The sequence below is a fragment of the Daucus carota genome, chromosome 3 (genome assembly GCF_001625215.2).
Source record: "Daucus carota subsp. sativus chromosome 3, DH1 v3.0, whole genome shotgun sequence".
Taxonomy (NCBI): Eukaryota; Viridiplantae; Streptophyta; class Magnoliopsida; order Apiales; family Apiaceae; genus Daucus; species Daucus carota.
In genome coordinates this window covers 64,519,384-64,532,330 of record NC_030383.2, presented here as the reverse complement: position 1 = coordinate 64,532,330, position 12,947 = coordinate 64,519,384, and the positions used below count along the sequence as shown (strand labels likewise).

Here is a 12,947-nt window from a genome sequence, read left to right as displayed (position 1 = left end):
TCTTTAGCTTACATAGCGGCCGAAAAGAGGTATAAAGACATTGTCAAACTAGTCTGTGAAACTTATGAAGCCAGAAATGAAATTGGTCATTGGGGTCAGACCACTTTGCATGCTGCTATTATAGGGCGTGATGCAGGTATATATGCAATGTGCTTGAATACCTGTTGGATTATCAGGGACATAAGATATGCAATTCATCGTTGTTTTCTTTTTCAGACACTGCACTTGTTCTTTTACGCCGTAACCGCCATCTAGTAACATGGGAAGACCACAGAGGGTGGACACCACTTCATTACGCCGCTTATTACGGATTTGATGAAATAATCCTTGAGATGCTAGATAAGCAAGACGAGGTAGCAGGATACCAGTTTGTGCCCAGAGAAAACATACCTCCACCATTTTTTGTGGCAGTAGAACAAGGACATCTTTCTACGGTACAACTATATATGTTCAGCCATGTAATAGGGTCAAAATCGGTCAGCGCAGATGTTAATTTTAATGGTCAAAATATACTGCACTTTATGGCATGGCGTCTGGAAAAAACAAACAAATGATAAAGTATATATTGAGGAATTCTGTGAAACTAGCTCCGTGGAAAATATCGATATATTGAATCAGAAAGACATCCATGGAAATACACCTCTTCATATACTAATTATCCGTGAGGGTTGTTATGTACCTGAATTCATTAAAAGTGTCAGCATTGATAAAAATGCAACAAACAATGATGGGTGGACTCCTGTAGACATGTTATATTTCAGTAAGAACGTCACGGACGACCAGGTACGTTATCACTAGTCAAATTTAGCAAATAATAGTAAAATTTTTATTTGAAGTTGATACTTTTCTCTTAAGTAACTGATATCACCATGGAGTATTTTTATATGCAAGTTAGTTAAGTATCTAATTATATCCTCCTGATTCATTATAGGTACGAATTAGAATAGAAATCGATAATATCCAAGCTAAACACAAGTGGAAATTTTGGCACAGAAGCATCAAATTACATAACCCGAGTCCAGTGCCCTTTGGAATCAGGTTCGGAAAGGAACCTGAATTTATAAAAGCTAAGAGATTACTGATTGAAGGAGAGATTAAAAGGAAGAAAGATGAGTTTAAACTGGTGAAAGATGATCTTGAAAGGTATAGGCAAAGAACCAACACACAGATCATAGTTACCGCGCGCTTATAACTACGGTAACCTTTACCGTCGGATTTACTTTGCCAGGAGGTTACCATGAGAGTGGAGAACCCGATCAAGGTTTGGTACTTCTTTCTAGGAAAACTGCTTTTAAGGCATTCATGATCTCAGATGCTTTAGCTCTAATGTTGTCGACTTGTTCTTTATTTTTCTACTATGTATGATGATCCACTCCAAGTGTCAAAACTGAATGCTGCATCAACTGTCCTCATTATTGTTTCCGTCATTGGAATGATGTTGACATTTATCACTGGAACATATGTTGTATTGTTCCACTCACCAGCCTTGGCGATTACCGTGTGCCTAATCTGTTGCTTTTTCTTCATTCTCGTCATTGTTCAGTCGATCAAGATGATTTATGATCGTAGACTAACAAAGATTCATATAGTTTGAGTTTCTTTTTTATTATTTCCAACTTCTATTGAATTTCAGTTTCCCGTTTACTATATTTTCGTGGCATTGTAAGAAATAGATCAGTTTAATGATTTCTGTGTGGACAGAAGATGTGTTCATCGAATGGATCTCTACTCTTCGAACTGCTTATTTTTCTGCTTCTTTTTGACGAAACATATCCTGTAATTTCGTACAATCAGACAAGATGAATCTTCCTCATCCACTTTACCTGATTGTTTCAATCTATAATGAAGTTTAACCAACCTAATTAAGCTTAAAAGGCATAAACACCTCTGGTTAATTTCATTGCTTAACACTTTTATATGGTCATACAATGATGTTTAGGTTGAGGTTAATGGATCCACATGTCTCTTACCAAATAATATTAAGTCATGGTCTAACGAGCTTAAAATTCTTCTACGCTGAGACGTGTAGGCAATGTAGTCAGCCTTTTTCTTCCCAAGGAACTTGATGCGACACTCAGTGTTCATTTACACCTTCCAGTGGAAAGAGATTCTTAAACTCTGGGCTATAAATGTCTGGTGAAAAAGTCTTATATATGAATGAGAACCAGCAGGGGCCACTCGACTAATAAGAGGCATATATCTATTTAAATTTGTAATGGACTTATTTGTGAATTTGCAATATTTCCAATTATTGTCCGGGCTATCTTTAGAGAAAGTTAAAACTTGTCCCGACAACCCAATGGAACTGAATTTGCAGGTAGTTTAAACAATGCATAACGACGAATCTCGACCAGACTATGTCTATTAAAAAATACAAGATAAAGTCTTCAAGGAGCGAGCAAATATCTCCCTGCTAGCTACTCTGAGCAGACTACTCCGAAAAATGTAGTCCCTCTGTCCCTCCCATTTCTTATGGTTTGTGTTGAGCACGGAGGTTAAGAAATATGTATAAAGTAGTGGAAAAGAGAAAGAAAAGTGGATGAAGTGGTGGGACCCATTGATTTTTAATGTATAAAAAGAAGATAGTGGAGTAAAAGTAGTGTGAAAAGGAAATAAAAGTGAAGAAGTGATGGGACCCATTGACTATTTTGAGTAAGTTTTGAAATGTAAAGAATTGGATGGGACATCCCAAAAAAGAAAGTGTAAAAAAATGGGAGGGACGGAGGGAGTACTAGACAATCGTGAAGTTACTGCCCAGCTGAAACCTGATGGCTAATGTTAGAAAAACATTTATAAAAGTGTGGAAAATCTCAGAATAAGATTGGGAAAGTATGTTTCAAATGCTCGAGAACTTATATATCTTTCGATCTATTAAATTAAATCGAACATGCCTTGGCATATACAGTGAAGTAAAAAGCCGTCCCTGGGTGATTCAAATCCACGAAAACTCAAAATTCGACTCGAAAATGACCCGCATAAATTGAAATAATAACCGGAGTCATGCACATCGAAAAGTTAGAAAAGGAACACTTTGCTTCTTCCTTGGTGTACTCGAGACCAGGCTATGTCACAGGCTTGACTCCAGTGGAAAGAAAACATATATGATTAACATGTCGATGCATATTTATTGTGTCGAACACGATTATGTAGAGACACCGCCATGACTAGAGAAGCAGAGAGTATGGGAGATGGTATCATAAAAGTGGTTGTGCATAATGATTATGTCAATGTGGTCCTTGACTCAGCTCCATCCAGCTCTAAAGTTTGATCACCTACGTTACATCTGGGTTGGGAACTGGGGTGGTTGGTTACCAGGCTCGCAGATATGATGCAGAAAGTGTTTTTGACTGTGTTTTTAAATCCAATTTTTTTGATTTATAAGTTAAAAGAAATTTATTTGTATGATCTAGTAAAGAGTTTATAAATCAACTTTTGACTTATAAATTGTGAGAAGTTAAACATTTTAACTTTTTTAATGACATATTTTTATTTCTTAAATTTGATTTTGTAAGAATATGTAAAAGGCTACTTTAAAAAATAATTTATTATAATATTAAATTTTTTTATACATGATATAAGTTGTATATATCAAAAAAATTATTTAAACACATAAATTAAGAGTTTTTTAAGGGAATTTATATTAGGTTTATGCAAGATTAATGTGTCGTGTTTGTTAAACGATATGCCCTTCGGACTTTAGAGTTAATTTATGTTTTATTAAATTTATGAAATTGTCTACATGTAAAATTCATAAAACCATCATATTTATAAAACCACAAATTCTAGGTTTATAAGAAGTAGAAAAGATATTAATAATATTAAAGTAAAATTATGAGCATATAGACATTAATTATAAGAAATTTTAAACATACATTTGTGTATTTAGAATGACATGGAATGATATGAGATTCTTGTTATCCATGCTAGACAGGAGCTCCAGAGAATGTACGTCTTATCTTATTAGTTATTGTTCCGTGTCCTTTTACATATTTTTTCTGTAAAAATTTGTTACAAAATTTTTTGTAAAAATTTGTTACAAATATTTTTATCTTATTTCTGTTTTTAAAACAATTTTTTTAATGTTATCACATGCACACATAACTCAATTTAATTAAATACATTTGTTAACTTGTCTAATTTTTTAAAAAGAGATTGAGTTGAGAGACAAGATAACTTTTCAACATTCCCTTTGCATCCAAGTGAAATTATTATTTAATAGGCTAGTTTTTGTCTATTAAATAAATGTTTGGGCTTAATGTTACATTTGTCTTGAAATCAACTACCCGATTACAATTACAAAATATGATATGCTAGAAAATGATGTAAGCACATGTGTCATCTTGGTGTCCATAAAAAAGATATACAAAATATCACAAATCGTGTATAGTATCACAAATCATGCAGATACGATATCAATATCGTATCCTATTTATTGAAAAATATCGTTAACAGATATACAATAAATAGTATAAATAAATATATTATTTATTGAAAAATATCGGTTAACAAATATACAATAAATAGTATAAATAAATATATTGTCAATTTCTCCCTTCCCGAATGTTCCTATGCTCCTATAAATAGGACCAGTCCCTCATTGTATTCCTCATCGATCTATCTCTCATCTATCTCTCACAATATATACTCTCACAATATATACTCTATCTCTCACACCATATACTTTTCTTTTACAATTATATTTTATTTTATCCTTTTAAGGTATAAATTTTTAATCTTATTCATTATATATATATTTATTGTTGAATTTTATGATAAAATATAAATCATTATGATTTTAAAGGCAAGAGACTCTTGTTCTTTTCTTTTGGTGGTTTGTATGTTTGTGAAAGAATTTATGATTTTTTTCAATTTTTTGTATAAATAGAAAAACAATTTATCTTAATTAGAAAATGGAATTTATTCGTAGATCACAAGATAATATTTATATAATTTATCATAATATTTTCCCCACAATTTATTATTTGTGAATCATCTTGTATGTATAATAAATGAAAAATGATTTTTTAGGAGTTTTCCCTCGTCGTAAGAAAATAATTATTTGCAATTTTTTCATCATGTACAAATGACAGATGTGAGTATACATGATTGCTTTTTATTATTGCTAAGACTTGTTACATAGTTATTAATTTTTACAAAGATAATAATAGATATATGAATAAATAATCTTTTGTATATAATTTACAATTTTGTCATGAATGAACAAATATTTGGAAGTCAATTGTTAAACAAATAATTCTTTCAAATGTACCGACATTTAGTATTTAAAAAATTATTAAAAGAAAATTATCTATACAATATCTTAATACAAACAACTTATTTTTTCTATCTTAATTAAATAATTAATATAGTTTAGATGCTGGTGTAATTAAATATTGACTTATATTATAAGATAGTATTTTTGTGAAATCATCAATAAAATATTTATAAATATAATATTTTAAGAAATATCTAACAAACAGTATTTTTACTTTTTAATATATAATGTATAAAAAAAAAATTCTATTTTTCAGAATAATATATATCAACAATGTATGAATATACGCGCGTGCGCCTATATATATATAGTTTACACGATAATAATAAGTAGATATGTTTTAAAAGTAAGATACTTTTGTTATCAATACTATAATATTAAATAAATTATTTTGAGAAATTTTCCAACAAATATAGTTTTACTTTTAATATACAAATATATAAAATATATATTATAAGATATCACAATCTTTTTAAAATAATATATAACATAAATATTATCTATTTCATCAAATATTACGGGTTCATAAATTCCAACTAAATCTGAAACTTCTTCCATATTATGATACTGAATAAAATCATAATTAATCTTTACTAGTCTTTTTGTTCTTTCTTTTATACAAACTTATATCTATACATATGTATATGTAAAATGTATACTAACATAGTTACATAGATGACACACATGCACATAACAAATTACATGCATGTAACTAATGTCAGCTTAATGTATCTACAGAAATGGAGCAAAACAACAACTCTGTGAAAGGACAGCAGGCTGGCCTAAACGGAGTCGACAAAATTGACCAGAACGGAGGTGAGAATAACCATATGGCTGCGGTTGCTGCTGATGGTGGCCAAAGCAGAATTGCTGCTACTGGTAGCAATAACGAGAACCAAATTAATGCATCAGAAACGTAAGATTGATTCGTCGCTTACCAAACAAATGAAAGTCATGCATTATTTATATATTGTCATGTTTTGATCTCTGCAAACCAGTTTTATTAACCTTAATCAAAATTTAGATTAATTATTTGTATTAACTATTCTCTTGACGATTTTTTTTCCCTTCCAATTTAGCTACTCTGAGCAGTTTGACCTCTCGGGAATAGATGAGCTTACTCAAGTCGAGGGTTGGGGGGACGATGAGCTCACTCAATTGGAGGTGTCAAGATTTTCATATCTTTACGACTTTACCGACTTTTTCCTACCACGTGTACAATCTACGATGTGTCTTGATTTGTACTCTTGTGCCTTACTTTTTAACACGCATTTTGAGACTACTACTATAAAGTAGAGTTTCATAATATTTTTTTAATTTTTTTTCCTCAATAAAAGTTTGCCTTTAAACTTCTATTAGAAAAAAAATAAATTAAAAAAATGTTATGGAACTATACATTATAAGAGTCTCAAAATGCGTGACGAAGGGAGTATATATATGTAGTCTAGGTACCGATAAGATAACTTAGATCATCTCCAATGAGTTCTTTAAACAACCTCTTAGCTCTAAATTTATGGAGCAAGTCAAGAATCAGTGCTCTAATAAGCTCTTAAAAACTCTTTAAAAATTTAACTAGCATTTAATAATTCTTAAGTTTTTATTTATAAATATATTATAAAATCCCCTCCAATCTCCCTCTCTCTTTCACTTTTATAAAATAAATATAAAATATGAATAAAGAGTTAAGTACAAAGAATAATATCGAAGTTCTCATCTTTTCCAATGTATTAACTCACTAAAGCCACATTTTATGTTATCGTTGAAGGAATGCTTTACGAGCACGATTGGAAATGGTGCAAGACAGTATACAGTTATGCTGCTTATTCTTGTTTATGTATTTGATACTTGCATTTAATTAACCTCCCAACTTTTTCAGAAGGAAACCGCTGCTATCCGAGCAGAAAACGTTGCTGTCCAAGCCCAAATAGCTGCTCTCCAAGCCGAAAATGACAGGCTTCGAGCTGAAAGACAGAAATTTCGAGATGAATTTTGGAGGTGCAGAATGCCTTAATCAAAATTTAGGCTAATATTTTGTTTCCATATGTAATTTCTCTTGTTCCCATGATTAATTTCTCTTGACGATACTTTTTTCTTTTTAATTTGAATTTAGCTACTTCAAGGACTGTGTGGGATTTGACATGCTGGGAACAGATGAGCTTGATCAACTCATGGAGAGTTGGTTGAAAAATGAGATCACTAGATTGAAGGTATTAAAATTTTCACATCTTTATGAGACGGCCGACTTTTTCCTACCATGTGTACAACGTGCCTTGATTTGTATATATATGTATGCTGCTTCTTGTTTATGTATTTGATACTAGCATTTAATTAACCTCTCAACTTTTTCAGGATGAAAACAATGCTCCCCGACAACTTATATATGATAATCGAATAAACTGTGCATGTGGATGCGAGGATGGGGGAGAAGACTCAGAGGATGACAATGGCGGCCATTAGGCTGATTGTTTGTTTTGTTATCTTTTGAACTATTGTTTGGGTTGAATGTTAGAATAAATTGATATGGGTCGTTTGATCGATCTTGGTTTGGATTTTTATATATATGGATTGGTTTGAATTATGTCTGTGGATTGTTTATGTTATGGAATTTGTGTGTTGGCTGTTGGTCAATTTGTTTTTATGGTTAATGTTTATGTATGTGTGTTGTTGATTAATATCACCTGTGCTGGATTGTTATTGGATAAAGTAGAACCCCTACTATAGAGATATGCCACTAGGAAGTAGGGTCATTAAAGCTTAATTCATGCTATTATAAGTTGATTATGTATCTCAAGATTAGTTGTTTAAGACATTTGCAAAACCAATTAATGGTGGCATATTCAATATCAACCCAAGGACAGAGCTGCTGTTTTTAAAGGTGTCGTGTTTTAAAATCATGGTTTTCACATGAACTACTTTTATGCAGGTAAAACACAGTAGTGTATGGGCGGGGCAGAAACTTCAGCTGTCATGGGAACTGTCCACACTTGCTCAGAGGCTCAAGCAGATCATGAACATCTTAAGAGGAATTTAGATATCTACTACCTACACAAAGGTTTTTTATACATATAAGTCAGCACATCGTTTAATTATGACCTTGTATATATGGTGATGAATCTGTATACATGATTAATGTTTTGATGTTTGTAGATGAGAAGATGAGAGCTGCAGCCGATGAGTCATTGAAGCATTTGTTTGATGTCACTCACATTGATAACATGAAAGTTCTCAGGGCGCTGATTTATTCCAGGGAAGACACAAAATTTTCCTCCCAATCATTTGACATTGTTTCATTGCTTATGTGGTATGTCCAATCATCCAATTGTATGCTATTACAATGCATTTGAGAGTAGTAATTCAATCTCTGCATAATTTAAACCGGATAACTATTCTGGCTGGACCATCAGCTCTTGTAGTTCGAAGACTCACTTCTAATAGATTTTTAGTTGTCTAGTCTGTATAATGATATGTTCCTTTAGGACCTTTACAAGTTCTTGTTATTCATGCACAAGTAGATATTAGCTCCAGAGAATGTAGGTCTTATCTTATTACTTCGTGTCTTTTTACATATCTTTTCTGTAAAAATTTGTTACAAAATTTTTATCTCATTTCTCTTTTCAAAATAATTTTTTAAATGTTGTCACATACACACATAACTCAATTAATTAAATACATTTGTTGACTTGTCTAATTTTTTTTTTTAAAAAATTGAGTTGAGAGACAAGATAACTTTTCAACATTCCCTCTGCATCTAAGTGAAATTATTATTTAATGGGCTAGTTTTTGTCTATTAAATAAATGTTTGGGCTTAATTGGAAATCAACTACCCGATGACAATTACAATTACAAAATATGAGATGCTAGAAAATGATGTAAGCACATGTGTCATCTTGGTGTCCATCAAAAGGATATACAAAATATCACAAATCTGCTAGAAAATGATGTAAGCACATGTGTCATCTTGGTGTCCATCAAAAGGATATACAAAATATCACAAATCATGCGGATACGATATCAATATCGTATCCTATTTATTGAAAAATATCGATTAACAGATATACAATAAATAATATAAATAAATATATTGTCAATCCCCCCTTCCCGAATGTTCCTATGCTCCTATAAATAGGACTCGTCCCTCATTGTATTCCTCATCGATCTGTCTCTCATCTATCTCTCACAATATATACTCTATCTCTCACACCCTATACTTTTCTTTCACAATTTTATTTTATTTTCATCCTTTTAAGGTATAAATTTTTATCGTATTCATTATATATATATATATTGTTGAATTTTATGATAAAATATAAATTATTTTGATTTTAAAGGCAAGAGACTCTTGTTCTTTTCTTTTGCTGGTTTGTATGTTTGTGAAAGAATTTATGGTTTTTTTCAATTTTTTGTATAAATAGAAAAACAATTTATCTTAATTAGAAATGGAATTTATTTGTGGATCACAAGATGATATTTATATAATTTATCATAATATTTTCCCAATATTTATTATTTGTGAATCACCTTGTATGTATAATAAATGAAAAATGATTTTTATGAGTTTTTCCTCTTCGTTAGAAAATAATTATTTGCAATTTTTCATCATGTATAAATGACAGATGTGAGTATACATGATTGCTTTTTATTATTGCTAAGACTTGTTACGTAGTTATTAATTTTTACAAAGATAATAATAGATATAGAATAAATAATCTTGTGTATATAATTTACAATTTTGTTATTAACAAATATTTGAAAGTCAATAATGGTTATAATTCTTTCAATGTACCGACATTTAGTATTTAAAAATTATTAAAGAAAATTACCTATACAATATCTTAATATAAACAACTTATTTTTTCTATCTTAATTAATTAATTAATATAGTTTAGATGCTGGTGTAATTAAATATTGACTTATTTTATAAGATAGTATTTTGAAATCATCAATAATATATTTATAAATATAATATTTTAAGAAATATCTAACAAACAGTATTTTTACTTTTTAATATATAATGTATAAAAAAAATTCTATTTTTCAAAATAATATATATCAATAACATATGAATATACGCGCCTATATATATATATATATATATATTATACGATAATAAGAAGTGGATTTGTTTTAAAAGTAAGATACTTTTGTTATCAGTAGTATAATATTAAATAAATTATTTTGAGAAATTTTCCAACAAGTATAGTTTTACTTTTAATATACAAAGATATAAAATATATATTATAAGATATCACAATCTTTTTAAAATAATATATAACATAAATACTATCTATTTCATCAAATATTACGGGTTCATAAATTCCAACGAAATCTGAAACTTCCTCCATATGAACAAAATCATAATTCTTTACTAGTCATTTTGTTCTTCTTTTATACAAACTTAATATACACATATGTATATATAAAATGTATACTAACATAGTTACATAAATGACACACCAGGTAACTAATGTCATCTTAATGTATCTACAGAAATGGAGCGAAACAACACTCTGTGAAAGGACAGCAGGCTGGCCTAAGCGGAGTCGGCAAATTGACCAGAACGGAGGTGGGAATAACCATATGGCTGCCGTTGCTGCTGATGGTGGCCGAAGCGGAATTGCTGCTACTGGTAGCAACAATGAGAAACAAATTGATGCATCAGAAGCGTAAGATTGATTGGTCGCTTACCAAACAAATGAAAGTCATGCATTATTTATATATTGTCATGTTTTGATCTCTGCAAACCAGTTTTATTAACCTTAATCAAAATTTAGATTGATTATTTGTATTAACTATTCTCTTGACGATACTTTTTTTTTTGTCTTTCAATTTAGCTACTCTGAGCAGTTTGACCTTTCGGAAATAGATGAGCTTACTCAAGTCGAGGGTGGGTGAACGATGATGAGGTGTTAAAATTTTCATATCTTTACGATTTTACCGACGTTTTCCTATCATGTGTACAATCTACCATGTGTCTTGATTTCTACTCTCTTTGTGCGTTACTTTTAACACGTATTTTGAGACTCCTACTATAAAGTAGAGTTTCATAATATTTTTTTAATTTTTTTTCCTCAATAAAAGTTTGGCTTTAAACTTTTATTAGAAAAAATTAATGAAAAACAACGTTATGGAACTATACATTATAAGAGTCGCAAAATGCGTGCAAATAATAAACGTAACAAAGATAACTTAGATCATCTCCAATGAGTTCTTTAAACAACCTCTTAGCTCTAAATTTATGGAGCAAGTCAAGAATTAGTGCTCTGATAGGCTCTTAAAAACTCTTTAAAAATTTAACGAGCATTTAATAATTCTTAAGTTTTATTTATGAATATATTATAAAATCCCCTCCAATCTTCCCTCTCTCTTTATTAACTTTTCTCTCTCACTTTTATAAAATAAATATAAAGTATGAATAAAGAGTTAAGTACAAAGAATAACATCGGAGTTCTCATCTTTTCCAATGTATTAACTCACTAAGCCACATCTTATGTTATCGTTGAAGGAATGATTTAGGAGTTATGCTGCTTATTCTTTGTTTATGTATTTGATACTTTGCATTTAATTAATTAACCTCTCAACTTTTTCAGGAGGAAACCGCTGCTATCCGAGCAGAAAAAGTTGCTCTCCAAGCCAAATAGCTGCTCTCCGAGCCGAAAACGACAGGCTTCGAGCTAAAAGACAGAAATTTCGAGATGAAATATGGAGAGACAGGTGCAGAATGCCTTAATCAAAATTTAGGCTAATTATTTTGTTTCCATATGTAATTTCTCTTGTTCCATGATTATTTCTCTTGACGATACTTTTTTCTTTTAATTTGAATTTAGCTCCTTCAAGGACTTTGTCAATTTGACCTGCTGGGAACAGATGTGCTTGATCAAGTCATGGGCCATTGGTTGAAGAATGAGAACACTAACTGAAGGTATTAAATTCTCACATCTTTATGACACTGCCGACTTTTTCCTACCAAGTGTACAATGTGTCTTGATTTGTATATATATGTAGTCTAGGTACTAATAAGATAACTTAGATAGTGTATAGTTATATATGTTGCTTCTTGTTTATGTAGTTGATACTTGCATTTAGCTAACCTCTTAACTTTTTCAGGAGACAATTGATGCACTCCGACGACAACTTCTAAATGATAATCAACCAAACTGTGCATGTGGATGCGAGGATGGGGAGAAGACTCAGAGGATGACAATGGCGGCCATTAGGCTGATTGTTTGCTTTGTTATCTTTTGAACTATTGTTTGGGTTCAATGTTAGAATAAATTGATATGGGTCGTTTGATCTTGGTTTGGATTTTTCTATTTATGGATTGGTTTGAATTATGTCTGTGGATTGTTTATGTTATGGAATTTGTGTGTTGACTGTTGGTCAATTTGTTTTTATGGTTAATGTTTATGTATGTGTGTTGTTGATTAATATCACTTGTGCTGGATTGTTATTAGATAACGTAGAGATATGAGTTTCTTATTCATAGTCCCTCACTCACTGTGGGGTGCACATGTGTATTTAGACCTCTTTGTATGGCCTTTGCTGGATGATTGCTCTTGTTCATACTGCTGGTTGTTTAATCTCAAAATTAGTTGTTTAAGGCATTTGCAAAACCAATTAATGGTGCCATATTCATTTTCAACCCAAGGACAGAGCTGCTGTTTTTAAAGGTATG

At 30.8% G+C, this 12,947-nt stretch overlaps 2 long non-coding RNA genes across 2 annotated transcripts; both read left to right on the top strand.

Annotated features, from left to right (window-relative positions):
- Positions 1-583: 583 nt before the first annotated feature.
- LOC135151740 (uncharacterized) lies at positions 584-1,609 on the top strand. The gene is made up of 2 exons (XR_010290632.1): positions 584-783; positions 932-1,609. It is a non-coding gene; the product is annotated as an uncharacterized LOC135151740 (long non-coding RNA).
- A 5,455-nt stretch (positions 1,610-7,064) lies between these two features.
- Positions 7,065-8,691, top strand: LOC135151080 (uncharacterized). The gene is made up of 4 exons (XR_010289550.1): positions 7,065-7,270; positions 7,386-7,482; positions 7,625-8,327; positions 8,423-8,691. It is a non-coding gene; the product is annotated as an uncharacterized LOC135151080 (long non-coding RNA).
- The last annotated feature ends 4,256 nt before the right edge of the window (positions 8,692-12,947 follow it).